The sequence below is a fragment of the Macaca mulatta genome, chromosome 1, assembly GCF_049350105.2.
Source record: "Macaca mulatta isolate MMU2019108-1 chromosome 1, T2T-MMU8v2.0, whole genome shotgun sequence".
NCBI lineage: Eukaryota > Metazoa > Chordata > Mammalia > Primates > Cercopithecidae > Macaca > Macaca mulatta.
This window is the reverse complement of record NC_133406.1, coordinates 192,544,044-192,559,459: the sequence shown is the minus strand read 5'-3', so window position 1 is coordinate 192,559,459 and position 15,416 is coordinate 192,544,044. Positions and strand designations below refer to the sequence as shown.

At 41.0% G+C, this 15,416-nt stretch overlaps 1 protein-coding gene and 1 long non-coding RNA gene across 3 annotated transcripts in view; one reads left to right on the top strand and one right to left on the bottom strand.

The window, feature by feature from the left end:
• LOC144333520 (uncharacterized) overlaps positions 1 to 15,416 on the bottom strand; it is a 174,915-nt gene that overhangs the window by 42,546 nt on the left and 116,953 nt on the right. The window lies entirely within an intron of this gene.
• The window catches only part of LOC106998463 (selection and upkeep of intraepithelial T-cells protein 1-like), a 215,810-nt gene that overhangs the window by 147,260 nt on the left and 53,134 nt on the right, over positions 1 to 15,416 (top strand). Inside the window, exon 2 of one of the 2 annotated variants that reach the window (XM_077957863.1) lies at positions 8,502 to 8,592. The exons of the other annotated variant lie outside the window; for it this stretch is intronic. The gene's annotated coding sequence lies outside the window, so the exon portion shown is untranslated. The remainder of the gene's footprint in view (positions 1 to 8,501; positions 8,593 to 15,416) is intronic. 2 annotated transcript variants of the gene reach the window in all.

Below are 15,416 nucleotides of genomic sequence, written 5' to 3'. Positions count from 1 at the left end.
CCCTATCCTAGAAATCCCTGTTAGGCAGGTCCCAGACTCACTCCCACCCATACAACAGATGTCTTGCAAATTCAGCCCCATTAAGGTCCAGGTCCCCTTTTCTCTACAGGACTTCAGGAAAATTAAGGGGGATTGTGGAAAGTTTTCACATGACCCTGAGCAGTATTTAGAGGCCTTCCAGAATTTAACCCAAGTGTTTAAATTCTCCTGGAAAGACATTATGTTACTTTTGAATAAAACCCTACCTACCACTGAAAAGTAGGCTGCCCTGCAACCCCCTCCCCTGCACTTAAGTTGTTTTTTCCTCCCCCATGTCAGGAGTCAACATAGTCCTGCAGATACAGGGAGTTTTTCTATGAGAGGGCTCAGTTTATTTTTCCTTTGGGAGACACCTCATCAGGCTAGGTCCCCAATTCCTGGGACTCCCTTTCTCTCCCTTCTTTGAAGAGGGCTTGGTCCCACAGCTTCGCATGCTTATGATAGGGAAGCAACAGAGGAGCTGCCCCTGCTGGTTGTTGGCTGCAATTTGATGAGGGCCACCTGGAACTAACTTAATGGGTCCATACACTCTCCTGATGCACCTTTTTGTCCCAAGCTTCGATTTGAGGCTCAAAAAGGAAAAGTAGATTTGAGGGACCCAGATGCAAATGACAGTGGAAGTCTAGTGGCACAGCACAGGTGAGCATGACTAATTCCTGCCAATTGGGTGCCCCCCTGCTTCGTGGAAGGAGGTCATGCTCTTATCCATGGCACAGATGTGGTCTAGGGAACCCAAAGTTTACCAACAGCCAGAGGATAGGGCAGTGCATAGGTGAGTGTAAATATTTATACCCACTAGGCCTGCCCATTACATGGGTGAAGGTCACACTTGCACCAATGGGTAGCACCTGCAAAGGCTGCTGGGACTCAGGGATATAAGGTTGAAAGCAAAAAGGGGATGCTTTTTCTTCTCCCTTATGTACCCCAGGTATTTGCTGTGAAAAGAAAGGAACAAATAGATGACTTTTCCCCCTCTTTCCAGATGGGTAACCAATAATCTTCAGCCTGCACTCCTCTCAAGTGCATCCTGAATCACTGGAACTCCTTTGGCACTCAGACTGTGGAGAAATAAAAAAAAAGTTTTCCTCCTCTGTCCTCTATTCATGGATGGATAATCACATCTCTGTACCACAGGATACTTCCCTCAGATGCATCCCCTAAACTGGGAAAGGTTTAGTTTCCTCAGACCTTAAAATGCTTGGCAATCTCTTGAGGAGCAACATTTGTTTGTCTGTTCTTCCTTCACAGGACTCAGGGTTGATAGTGCTCCATCACAGGGGTGAGGGAACCAAGAAACCTGACATTCTAGCAAAAAGCTAAAAGTTATTACCTGTTAGACTTTTGGCTTCTCCCTCTCTGTGCAAACTCATTGTTGGAATGACAAAAATCACTGTATTCTCTGCCCCTCTATGAGTTCGAGAGCCAGAAGTATTGGCCATTTGGCATGGGTAAGGTCAGGTAATGAGAGATTTAAAAGGACTTCTTAAAAAAGGAGCACTATGGTTAAAAGTCAGCTTAATTAAAAGTGAATATTTAAGCTATAGGTATATTTAAAAGGCCTTTATGTCTTTTCTCTTTGTGGATCTTTTTTTTCTGGAAAAGGTTTTTTTCTCCTCAGCTAACTGAGCTATTTTTCTCATCTCTTGCTGCACACATGAGAGGCCCTAAGATAGCCTGGGGCTCCTTGGGAAAGCCAGAGAAGGCAACACTGACCCCATTTTGGGAAAAAAAAGTCCCTGTTTTTTCCCATGGAACTCCAGGAATTAGAAGCAAATAGATCCCTCTCAAAATCTGTCTTTGTCTTATTTATGGCTATGCCTGCTTATTAGGCCCTAGAAATTACATGTTTTTCTAGCCCTGTTTCTTGAAGGGATCCACCCTGAGGTCAGTAATCCAATTAAGAGACCAGCAAATTAAAAATATTACAATAACTGTATCTTCCTCTGTCTGTGTAGTTATTTTCTTCTTCTTTTTTTTTTTTTATTATACTTTAAGTTCTAGGGTACATGTGCATAACGTGCAGGTTTGTTACATATGTATACTTGTGCCATGTTGGTGTGCTGCACCCATCAACTCGTCAGCACCCATCAACTCATCATTTACATCAGGTATAACTCCCAATGCAATCCTTCCCCCCTCCCCCCTCCCCGTGATAGGCCCCGGTGTGTGATGTTCCCCTTCCCGAGTCCAAGTGATCTCATTGTTCAGTTCCCACCTATGAGTGAGAACATGCGGTGTTTGGTTTTCTGTTCTTGCGATAGTTCGCTGAGAATGATGGTTTCCAGCTGCATCCATGTCCCTACAAAGGAAACAAACTCATCCTTTTTTATGGCTGCATTGTATTCCATGGTGTATATGTGCCACATTTTCTTAATCCAGTCTGTCACTGATGGACATTTGGGTTGATTCCAAGTCTTTGCTATTGTGAATAGTGCTGCAATAAACATACGTGTGCATGTCTCTTTATAGCAGCATGATTTATAATCCTTTGGGTATATACCCAGTAATGGGATGGCTGGGTCATATGGTACTTCTAGTTCTAGAGCCTTGAGGAATCGCCATACTGTTTTCCATAATGGTTGAACTAGTTTACAATCCCACCAACAGTGTAAAAGTGTTCCTGTTTCTCCACATCCTCTCCAGCACCTGTTGTTTCCTGACTTTTTAATGATTGCCATTCTAACTGGTGTGAGATGGTATCTCATCGTGGTTTTGATTTGCATTTCTCTGATGGCCAGTGATGATGAGCATTTTTTCATGTGTCTGTTGTCTGTATGAATGTCCTCTTTTGAGAAATGTCTATTCATATCCTTTGCCCACTTTTTGATGGGGTTGTTTGTTTTTTTCTTGTAAATTTGTTTGAGTTCTTTGTAGGTTCTGGATATTAGCCCTTTGTCAGATGAGTAGATTGCAAAAATTTTCTCCCATTCTGTAGGTTGCCTGTTCACTCTGATGGTAGTTTCTTTTGCTGTGCAGAAGCTCTTTAGTTTAATGAGATCCCATTTGTCAATTTTGGCTTTTGCTGCCGTTGCTTTTGGTGTTTTAGACGTGAAGTCCTTGCCCATGCCTATGTCCTGAATGGTATTACCTAGGTTTTCTTCTAGGGTTTTTATGGTATTAGGTCTAACATTTAAGTCTCTAATCCATCTTGAATTAATTTTTGTATAAGGAGTAAGGAAAGGATCCAGTTTTAGCTTTCTACTTATGGCTAGCCAATTATCCCAGCACCATTTATTAAATAGGGAATCCTTTCCCCATTTCTTGTTTTTGTCAGGTTCATCAAAGATCAGATGGCTGTAGATGTGTGGTATTATTTCTGAGGACTCTGTTCTGTTCCATTGGTCTATATCTCTGTTTTGGTACCAGTACCATGCTGTTTTGGTTACTGTAGCCTTGTAATATAGTTTGAAGTCAGGTAGCGTGATGCCTCCAGCTTTGTTCTTTTGACTTAGGATTGTCTTGGAGATGCGGGCTCTTTTTTGATTCCATATGAACTTTAAAGCAGTTTTTTCCAATTCTGTGAAGAAACTCATTGGTAGCTTGATGGGAATGGCATTGAATTTATAAATTACCTTGGACAGTATGGCCATTTTTACGATATTGATTCTTCCTATCCATGAGCATGGTATGTTCTTCCATTTGTTTATGTCCTCTTTTATTTCACTGAGCAGTGGTTTGTAGTTCTCCTTGAAGAGGTCCTTTACATCCCTTTTAAGTTGGATTCCTAGGTATTTTATTCTCTTTGAAGCAATTGTGAATGGAAGTTCATTCATGATTTGGCTCTCTGTTTGTCTGTTACTGGTGTATAAGAATGCGTGTGATATTTGCACATTAATTTTGTATCCTGAGACTTTGCTGAAGTTTCTTATCAGCTTAAGGAGATTTTGGGCTGAGACAATGGGGTTTTCTAAATATACAATCATGTCATCTGCAAAGAGGGACAATTTGACTTCTTCTTTTCCTAACTGAATACCCTTGATTTCTTTCTCTTGCCTGATTGCCCTAGCCAGAACTTCCAACACTATGTTGAATAGGAGTGGTGAGAGAGGGCATCCCTGTCTTGTGCCAGTTTTCAAAGGGAATTTTTCCAGTTTTTGCCCATTCAGTATGATATTGGCTGTGGGTTTGTCATAAATAGCTCTGATTATTTTGACATACGTTCCATCAATACCGAATTTATTGAGAGTTTTTAGCACGAAGGGCTGTTGAATTTTGTCAAAGGCCTTTTCTGCATCTGTTGAGATAATCATGTGGTTTTTGTCTTTGGTTCTGTTTATATGCTGGATTATGTTTATTGATTTGCGTATGTTGAACCAGCCTTGCATCCCAGGGATGAAGCCAACTTGATCATGGTGGATAAGCTTTTTGATGTGCTGCTGGATCTGGTTTGCCAGTATTTTATTGAGGATTTTTGCATCGATGTTCATCAGGTATATTGGTCTAAGATTCTCATTTTTTGTTGTGTCTCTGCCAGGCTTTGGTATCAGGATGATGCTGGCCTCATAAAATGAGTTAGGGGTGATTCCCTCTTTTTCTATTGATTGGAATAGTCTCAGAAGGAATGGTACCAGCTCCTCCTTGTACCTCTGGTAGAATTCAGCTGTGAATCCATCTGTCCTGGACTTTTTTTGGTTGGTAGGCTATTAATTATTTCCTCAATTTCAGAGCCTGCTATTGGTCTATTCAGGGATTCAGGTTCTTCCTGGTTTAGTCTTGGGAGAGTGTAAGTGTCCAGGAAATTATCCATTTCTTCTAGATTTTCCAGTTTATTTGCGTAGAGGTGTTTGTAGTATTCTCTGATGGTAGTTTGTATTTCTGTGGGGTCGGTGGTGATATCCCCTTTATCATTTTTTATTGCATCTATTTGATTCTTCTCTCTTTTCTTCTTTATTAGTCTTGCTAGTGGTCTATCAATTTTGTTGATATTTTAAAAAAACCAACTCCTGGATTCATTGATTTTTTGGAGGGTTTTTTGTGACTCTATCTCCTTCAGTTCTGCTCTGATCTTAGTTATTTCTTGCCTTCTGCTAGCTTTTGAATGTGTTTGCTCTCACTTCTCTAGTTCTTTTAATTGTGATGTTAGAGTGTCAATTTTAGATCTTTCCTGCTTTCTCTTGTGGGCATTTAGTGCTATAAATTTCCCTCTACACACTGCTTTAAATGTGCCCCAGAGATTCTGGTATGTTGTATCTTTGTTCTCATTGGTTTCAAAGAACATCTTTATTTCTGCCTTCATTTCATTGTGTACCCAGTAGTCATTCAGGAGCAGGTTATTCAGTTTCCATGTAGTTGAGTGGTTTTGATTGAGTTTCTTAGTCCTGAGTTCTAGTTTGATTGCACTGTGGTCTGAGAGACTGTTTGTTATAATTTCTGTTATTGTACATTTGCTGAGGAGTGCTTTACTTCCAATTATGTGGTCAATTTTGGAATAAGTGTGATATGGTGCTGAGAAGAATGTATATTCTGTTGATTTGGGGTGGAGAGTTCTGTAGATGTCTATTAAGTCTGCTTGCTGCAGAGATGAGTTCAATTCTTGGATATCCTTGTTAACTTTCTGTCTCATTGATCTGTCTAATGTTGACAGTGGGGTGTTGAAGTCTCCCATTATTATTGTATGGGAGTCCAAGTCTCTTTGTAAGTCTCTAACCACTTGCTTTATGAATCTGGGTGCTCCTGTATTGGGTGCATATATATTTAGGATAGTTAGCTCTTCCTGTTGAATTGATCCTTTTACCATTATGTAATGGCCTTCTTTGTCTCTTTTGATCTTTGATGGTTTAAAGTCTGTTTTATCAGAGACTAGTACTGCAACCCCTGCTTTTTTTTGTTCTCCATTTGCTTGGTAGATCTTTCTCCATCCCTTTATTTTGAGCCTATGTATGTCTCTGCATGTGAGATGGGTCTCCTGAATACAGCAGACTGATGGGTCTTGACTCCTTATCCAGTTTGCCAGTCTGTGTCTTTTAATTGGAGCATATAGTCCATTTACATTTAAGGCTAATATTGTTATGTGTGAACTTGCTTCTGCCATTATGATATTAACTGGTTATTTTCCTTGTTAGTTGATGCAGTTTCTTCCTAGCCTCAATGGTCTTTACATTTTGGCATGTTTTTGCAATGGCTGGTACCAGTTGTTCCTTTCCATGTTAGTGCTTCCTTCAGGGTCTCTTGTAAGGCAGGCCTGGTGGTGACAAAATCTCTTAGCATTTGCTTATCTGTAAAGGATTTTATTTCTCCTTCACTTATGAAACTTAGTTTGGCTGGGTATGAAATTCTGGGTTGAAAATTCTTTTCTTTAAGAATGTTGAATATTGGCCCCCACTCTCTTCTGGCTTGTGGAGTTTCTGCCAAGAGATCTGCTGTTAGTCTGATGGGCTTCCCTTTGTGGGTAACCCGACCTTTCTCTCTGGCTGACCTTAACATTTTTTCCTTCATTTCAACTTTGGTGAATCTAGCAATTATGTGTCTTGGAGTTGCTCTTCTCGAGGAGTATCTTTGTGGTGTTCTCTGTGTTTCCTGAATTTGAATGTTAGCCTGCCCTACTAGGTTGGGGAAGTTCTCCTGGATGATATCCTGAAGAGTGTTTTCCAACTTGGTTCCATTTTCCCCCTCACTTTCAGGCACCCCAATCAGACGTAAATTTGGTCTTTTTACATAATCCCATACTTCTTGCAGGCTTTGTTCATTTCTTTTTCTTCTTTTTTCTTTAGATTTCTCTTCTCGCTTCATTTCATTCATTTGATCCTCAATCGCTGATACTCTTTCTTCCAGTTGATCGAGTCGGTTACTGAAGCTTGTGCATTTGTCACTTATTTCTCGTGTCATGGCCTTCTCTGCATTAATTATTCTGGTTATCAATTCTTCCACTCTTTTTTCAAGATTTTTAGTTTCTTTGCGCTGGGTGCGTAATTCCTCCTTTAGCTCTGAGAAGTTTGATGGACTGAAGCCTTCTTCTCTCATCTCGTCAAAGTCATTCTCCGTCCAGCTTTGATCCGTTGCTGGTGATGAGCTGCGTTCTTTTGGAGGGGGAGATGCGCTCTTATTTTTTTAATTTCCAGCTTTTCTGCCCTGCTTTTTCCCCATCTTTGTGGTTTTATCTGCCTCTGGTCTTTGATGATGGTGACTTACTGATGGGGTTTTGGTGTGGGTGTCCTTCCTGTTTGTTGGTTTTCCTTCTAACCATCAGGACTCTCAGCTGTAGGTCTGTTGGAGATTGCTTGAGGTCCACTCCAGACCCTGTTTGCCTGGGTGTCAGCAGCAGAGGCTGCAGAAGATAGAATACTGCTGAACAGTGAGTGTACCTGTCTGATTCTTGCTTTGGAAGCTTCCTCTCAGGGGTGTACTCCACCGTGTGAGGTGTGGGGTGTCGGTCTGCCCCTAGTGGAGGATGTCTCCCAGTTAGGCTACTCAGGGGTCAGGGACCCACTTGAGCAGGCAGTCTGTCCGTTCTCAGATCTCAACCTCCGTGTTGGAAGATCCACTGCTCTCTTCAAAGCTGTCAGACAGAGCTGCTTGCGTCTGCAGAGGTTTCTGCTGCTTTTGTTGTTGTTGTTGTTGTTGTTGTTGTTTTTTAGCTGTGCCCTGTCCCCAGAGGTGGAGTCTACAGAGACTGGCAGGCCTCCTTGAGCTGCTGCTGTGAGCTCCACCCAGTTTGATCTTCCCAGGGCTTTGTTTACCTACTTAAGCCTCAGCAATGGTGGGCTCCCCTCCCCCAGTCTCACTGCTGCCTTGCCGTTAGATCACAGACTGCTGTGCTAGCAATGAGGAAGGCTCTGTGGGCATGGGACCCTCCCGGCCAGGTGTGGGATATAATCTCCTCGTGTGCCTGTTTGCTTAAAGCGCAGTATTGGGGTGGGAGTTACCCGGTTTTCCAGGTGTTGTGTGTCTCTGTTCCCCTGGCTAGGAAAAGGGATTCCCTTCCCCCTTGCGCTTCCCAGGTGAGGCGATGCCTCGCCCTGCTTCAGCTCTCACTGGTAGGGCTGCAACAGCTGACCAGCACCGATCGTCTGGCACTCCCCAGTGAGATGAACCCAGTACCTCAGTTGATAATGCAGAAATCACCTGTCTTCTGTGTCGCTCGCGCTGGGAGCTGGAGACTGGAGCTGTTCCTATTCGGCCATCTTGCTCCACCCCTCGCCCTGTCTGTGTAGTTATATATGTGTTATGTGTGTGATGTTTATGTAAAAAAAAAAAAAGCTCTAATTGATTGGCTTAAAGAAAAATAATGGCTTAGATCAAATATTTTTTAAAGAAAAATGAATCTGTAATGCCTTTTAGTTCATGTGACTTTAATCTTTGAGAATTAAAAACAGCTTTAAATATTATTGGTAATGTAAGAATGTCTTCAAAATGTAGACATATGGCCTAAATTATGCAGGTCAGAAAGTAGGTTTGCTAAATTCTTTAAGGTCATAAACTGCTTCTTTGGCTTTTGAAAATTGTTTGACTTGCTTGCTTTACAGTTTGGTAAAGTCTGGGGACATATGGAGTTAACCACACCCCTAACTATGCTGGAAAGAATCAAATCTTATCTGCACCTACTACATAATTAAGGTAACTTACCAATTTTATGCCAAAATTAAAAATTGCTAAGAGTTACCACTATAACATGTAATTGAGTCTATTGAAAATAGGTTTACCTTCAAGGTGTGTAAGGAAAGTAAATTTTTTTGGTAAAAGATTATACGAAGGCATAAGAATGTAAATTTCTGTCTGTTTAGAGAGTTAAAGAATTGTTTGAAATTAGATAAGATAAAATGAAAGGTTTGAACAAGTTGTGGAAGTTTTGCAAAAATTAATCTTTTAACAAAATTTTTTGTGTGAACATATTTACTTATTCAAGAGGATATTATTAGCTTTTTCTGTGTGTTGAACATTAGAATAAAAGCAAAACAGGGTTTTCTTAAGGCAATGATTTGCTCTTTAACAAAAGTTTGTAATGGGTTATAAAAGGTTTATGAGAATCTCATCTCATGGTCAAATTGGTTAAGATTAGATAGATTTGTCCATAAGTTTTTATTTAAAAATTGGGGTTGACATTAATAATAGACTAATGCAATGGTGAAATTTGGCTCTGTTTCTCTGGAACAAGATTTTCATGTGTTAAAGAATAATAAAAGATTTTTGTTTGCTTTGTAAATAAACTCCAAATAAAGAAGGGAAGGACAAGAGACAGATTGTTTGGAAAGCTAAGTCTTCCCTCCTAATGAGAAAAGGTTTTTGCCTTCTTTTTACAGTTTTGAGTCATTATTTTGGGTAAATAAATGACTTAAGGTAACATGAAATTCTTTTCAAAACATGAAATGTTTTAAATCTTTAATATATATTTGATAGGCTTTCCAAAATTAAATTTCAGCTTCAGAATAGTCTTTTCTGACCCCTTACTTTGTGATGCTACAGAGGGCCACCAGAACATCCAGAATAGAGGTAAACAGATATATCTGGCATGTTTAGTTACAAGGAATTGTTGAAATAAAAATAAGGTTTATTCTTCAGGTTATATTTTAGTAAACATTATTAACATATGTTCCAAAATGGTATGGGATTTCTAAAATTCTAATGTCTGAGTGTATGCTATCAATCATAATTAGGGTTATTATGTTATTATAAACCACAGAAATAACCAAATTTCTTTGTCAATCATGTTTTTAACTATGACTATCATAAGACATTTTGTCATTCACAGACAATTATTGTTGTGTTTTGATCCACTTCAAAAGATAGTTTTTAATGAACTATAGGAATTTGACAGGTGCTCATTAGTTGTTTTTAAGCTTTTGTCTGCATTTTGGATTAAGAACCATTCTTATTTTTTGTGAGCCAACCAGAGATCTCTGACTGCAGCTCAGAAGAAACAAAGGGAATGGGTAATGTAAAAGTCTTGATCAATATTCTCATTCTGGTCAATTATCCTGCAAATTCTACCAGGCAATGAGGGTAAATGGGGTGCCCATAACCCGGAGCTTTTATTTATGGGAAAACAAAACCAAGGGATTATCTACTCCCCTAAACAGTTATTTCTCTTCTAACACCAAATGAGATTCAATTTCTTTCATCAGGGTGAAACAGCTCCAGCTACAACATTGTTTTCAGAATGGTTAGTCTATTTTGCTTCTTATTTCTGTTATCTTTGGCACTGGATTTTTTTTCCTTCACATACTTAACCTTCTTGTAAAATCTGTTTCTTCTCACCTAGAGATTATCAACTCCAAGCAGTCATGCAACTGGAGCCATGGATGATGACTCCCTTTTTACCAGGGACCCTTAGGCCTCTGAGACATATCTGACTGCTGTTTTCCCCAAAACTGCACCTTCTGTCAGAATGAAGCAGTTAAGAGTGATCATCATGCCTATCCTAATAGTAGTTAGGTGTACCTCTTCAGAAGGGAATTGGTGGCAGTGGCAGCCCACCTGGAGCAGCCACTGTGAAGACACTGGCTACAGCAGGGAGGCATGGGCAGGGCTGTGTGCTCCACAAAGCCAGTGGGTATCGGGGAACCTGCCTCCAATATTTCAATGTATATTCTGTTCCCTAAGTGTCAGCTGGTCTGAGAAATAAAGAGAAAGAGTACAAAGAGAGGAATTTTACAGCTGGGCCACAGGGGTTGACATCACATATCGGTAGGTCCATGATGCCCACCTGAGCCACAAAACCAGCAAGTTTTCATTAGAGATTTTAAAAGGGGAGGGGATGTACGAACAGGGAGTAGGTCACAAGAATCACATACTTCAAAGGGCAAAAGGGAGAACCAAGATCACATGCTTCTGAGGAAACAGGGCAAGGACAAAAGCAAAGATCACAAGGCAAAGGGCAGAATTAGAATTACTGATGAGGGTCTATGTTCAGCTGTGCATGTATTGTCTTGATAAACATCTTAAACAACAGAAAACAGGGTTAGAAAGCAGAGAACTGGTCTGACCTCAAATTTACCAGGGCAGGATTTTTTCCCCACCCTAATAAGCCTGAGGGTACTGCAGGAGACCAGGGTGTATTTCAGTGCTTATCTCAGCCCCATAGGACAGGCACTCCCAGGGCAGCCGTTTATAGACCTCCCTCCAGGAATACAATTGTTTTCCTAGGGTCTTAATATTATATTCTTTGCTAGGAAAAGAATTTAGTGATATCTCTCCTACTTGCACATCCATTTATAGGCTCTCTGCAAGAAGAAAAATATGGCTGTTTTTCCCTGACCCTGCAGGCAGTCAGACCTTATGGTTGTCTTCCCTTGTTCCCTAAAATCACTGTCATTCTGTTCTTTTTCAAGATGCACTGATTTCATATCATTCAAACACACATATTTTGCAATCAGATTTCATATTGTTCAAACACACAGGTTTTACAATCAATTTGTACAGTTAATGCAATCATCACAGGGTCCTCAGGTGATGTACATCCTCAACTTACAAAGATAACAGGATTAAGAGATTAAAGTAAGACAGGCATAAGAAATTGTAAAAGTATTAATTTGGGGAACTGATAAATGTTCATATTAAAATGAAATCTTTGCAGTTTATGTTCAGAGATTGCAGTAAAGACAGGCATAAGAAATTATAAAGGTATTAATTTGGGGAACAGATGTATGTCCAAGAAATCTTCACAATTTAAGTTCCTCTACTGTGGCTCCAGCCAGTCCCTCTTTTTGGGATCCCTGACTTCCCGCAACAAGTGGGAGCTGGGAACAGGCAGGAGCCCTGCCCCTTTCTGAGTTTATAGGGTGGGACCCCACCCTCTTGGTTGCAGCTGCAGCTGCCTAACCATGGCTGCAGACCTGGGCATCCCTGAACTCTTGGAGGCCCAGGTAGTCCTCCCTGACCCCAAAGGCTCAAAAGTCTCTCCTCCCACTCCCTGGCCTCTCCCTGTTCCTGGTGCCCACTCTAATTTTGGAGAAAAGTTGAGGCTGAGCCTGGGTGCTGTCAAAAGCTGGCTAGGTGTGCACACTTGGAGCAACTCTAACATGCTAGCCACCTGACACCTCAGCCCCTTCTGGACTTTTGGTACTGACAGGCATGTGAGGGAGGCTGAGGGGGGCTGAGGGCAGGTTGGCATGGGCCTGCATGTGCCCCATGACACAAACAGCCTGGGTTCCATGGACAACATCATCGATGGTGGCAGGAGGTAGACAGGCTCCTGGGCAGAAAGGGGTACATCCCTGGTGAAACCTCACCTTCAAGCCAAGGATGACCTGAAGCACGGGGGCTGGGCTTTCATTTCCAAGCACAGTTTGTGGCCTGGAGTGAGAACTTATAATGCATTTTCCGGACCCACCCATGGCTGTTGATGAACTAATAAGTGTACACCTCCACCCTTCTGAAGCCCATAAAAACTCCAAACTCAGCCAGACTCACAGAGCTGTTGAGATGACCAGCTGTAGGAAGGAGATACCCAGTTTGGGTCTCCTCAACTTGTCCAGATGACCAGCTTGTGAAAAGGAGCTACCCACTCTGGGTCTCCTCTCTGCTGAATGTTGGACACTTGTTGGGATGACCTGCCTGTAGAAAAGAACTACTCACTTTAGGTCTCCTGAGAGCCATTCTGTCACTCAATGAAGCTCCTCTCTTCCTTACTCACCCTCCAGTTGTTTGGGTACTTCATTCTTCCTGGACACCAGATAAAAACTGGAGACCTGCTGAATCACAGGACTGAAACAGCTGTAACACAAACAGGGCTGAAGTATGCCCCCTGCTTGCCACATTGTAGGTGACAAGGAGAGAAGAGCTGCAGCCCCTCAGCAAGCCCAGAACTAGGGGGTCCCTGAGCCAGTGTTGTGACACCCTCTTTGCGGCTCTGCAATTTGTAGTATCATCAAGCTTTTGGGCACCATTGTGTTCCTCTTATCTGGATGCGCGTGTCTGCAGTAGAAGCCATGTGCAGTACATCAGGTCCAGTTGCAGCCTCACATGGAGATGACATCTGTGCTGGCATCTGAAGCTGCCCACCCTGCCCCAGCAGCTGACATGCCTGACTGTGTGCAGTGGCTGGACTCTGTGTTTGCTTGCTCACACAACCCTTGCCTCTCCACACCTGGCTCACCCTTGGTAGGCGTGGGATCTGGACCCATAGCCAAGTGTAGCCTGCTGGGCCAATGGGTGGAATGAGCCCAGTGAGCATGAGCAACACTCAGGCAGAAGGTGCTGTTGGCCACAGAGCTTTCCAGGTGGTGAAGCAGCACACCAGGGATCCTGACAAGAACACACATAGGAATATCCACGAATCTTATACCTCACACTCCTATTTCACTATCCTTGTGTGTATCAAGGACACATGATAAGGTCAAATTATATGTCTTTCTGCCTGAGATTCTGTGCTTCTTCTCTCTATAATTCTTATCTTTCGTACACGAGGCATTGTCAAGTTTTTGCAAGTTTTATTGTGGCCCACAGTTTGGCTTTTGCATCCCTGCCCTTTTTGCTGAGCCCTCTGTTTCCTTACTTTCTTTATGCCTCTATCTGTGACCCTACAAAGCTCTTAACCTCACTTGTTACTGTTCTGTGACCTAAATAAGAGTATGAATGAATTCTATTATTGACAGGGAGAATGGTCGGGTATGCAGTCCTCTGCTTGAAGAAATAATGTGTAATGGTCACTGCCATGTATTTTGGAGGTTAATTTCTGCCTCTCTGAGCTTGCACAATTTACCTTGTCTGTGTCAACATTGCTGCCTTACTCAGGGATTGGTCCCCTTTATCAATTTTCAGTTTTCTTGCATATGACCTATCCAATTTCAGCTCAAATTTTGCATAAGTTACAAATATCATTTTCAGGAAAGAATAATAATCTAAAATAGTTTTCTGTTTTTCTGGTGGTGAGAGATTTTATCATCTTAGGGAGAATATTGCTTTTTTTGGAAACTGTCTTTCTAAGCCATCTTGAGGTAGGAAAATACTGACAAGCTTTGGTTTTAGTTAGTGCCAAGACTTCTAAAAAAGATGAGAAAAATAATACATAATAGACAAGGTGAAATTGTTTCCTCTGTGTGAGACAGAGAGTCAGAAAGGAAAAAGGAGACGTGAAAGGAGATCATGATAATAGTATCATGTATCAGTTTCTATGAACCTCAAGTCATTGGTAAATCAAAGACCATCATAAAATGCTTGGGATATTTGATTTTGGGTTGATATGGAAACTAAACAGAGATGAAATGCTTGAATGTAGGGGCTAGAGATAGAGGTGACATGGATATTTTGATTCTATGGATGTTGGAGAGGTTCTTAGACTTTCTCCAAATATGAAATCAGTAAGGATTCAAGGACGTTTCAACCTAGGGCACTGAGGAAGAGGAAATTTCCAAATGACATCTGAATTACCTATACATTCAGCCAATCTCAGGTCTCATTCTATCATGTCTAGCTCTTATTTCTGAAGCTTCCATAATAAGAGTTTTGTATTACTTTATATCACCCACAGATACTGGCTTATGACCTCCCAGGGGCTCCTAAACTGGTAGAAGTTTCTAGTCTTGGGTTAGGGTGGGAGATTCTCATTTGAACACCATTTGTGTACTCAGTTTAAAATGAACATATGGATCTGTTGTCTGGTTTCATGATTCTAAAAATAAGATTGGATCAATAAGAGGAAAGATAGACAATGCCAACTACCTTTCCTTGTATTTCCTTGTATCTCTATTCTAGATTTTTAAATTTCCTGGTTGATTGCTTTTTCAAAAAATAAATTTTATTTGAGGTTTACAAAATAATGCTATGAGTTATGTATAAATACATAGGTATACATAGGTATTTATACATAACTCATAGCATTATAGATACTATAATGGTTACTATAGTAAAGCAAGATTATCATATTTATCATCCCACATAATTACCCTTTTTGCTTTACTTTTTAGTTCTAATCTCTGCCCTGGCCCTGCCTAGAAACCTGTTTTCTTTGGAATGATATCCCTGTCTGGATCTAACTAGTCCTGATATAGACTGCATTTATAATTATGAATCACTAATTCTTTTAGTTCTCTCAGAACTGCCTGTTTATTCTGTAGTTATATATCATTGGTTACCAAATTCCCAAGTCTTTGTGATCTAGGACCCTCACTGGTAACTTTTAGGATTATTGCCCCTTGGTTCTGTTCTCTTGCTAATGACAATACTGCCCATCATGTATTATTATGTCTTCTGGGGAATTCAGCAGTCCAAGTAACCTGTTTGAACTCTATCAAGATGTCTTCTCTTTGTTTCATGCTTATTCAAAATCTGGGACTTTTAAAAATCAAATTATAGCTTCTCCTGTTTTTATTGGGTCTCTTCCAATTTTTTAAAATGAATTAAGGCTTCAATGGATATCCTTGCCTTTGTAAAAAGGCATGACATTATCTGGGTGCCTGCCAGTGATTAGACCCTCAACATTCCGACTGATTTTGGAAAGCAAA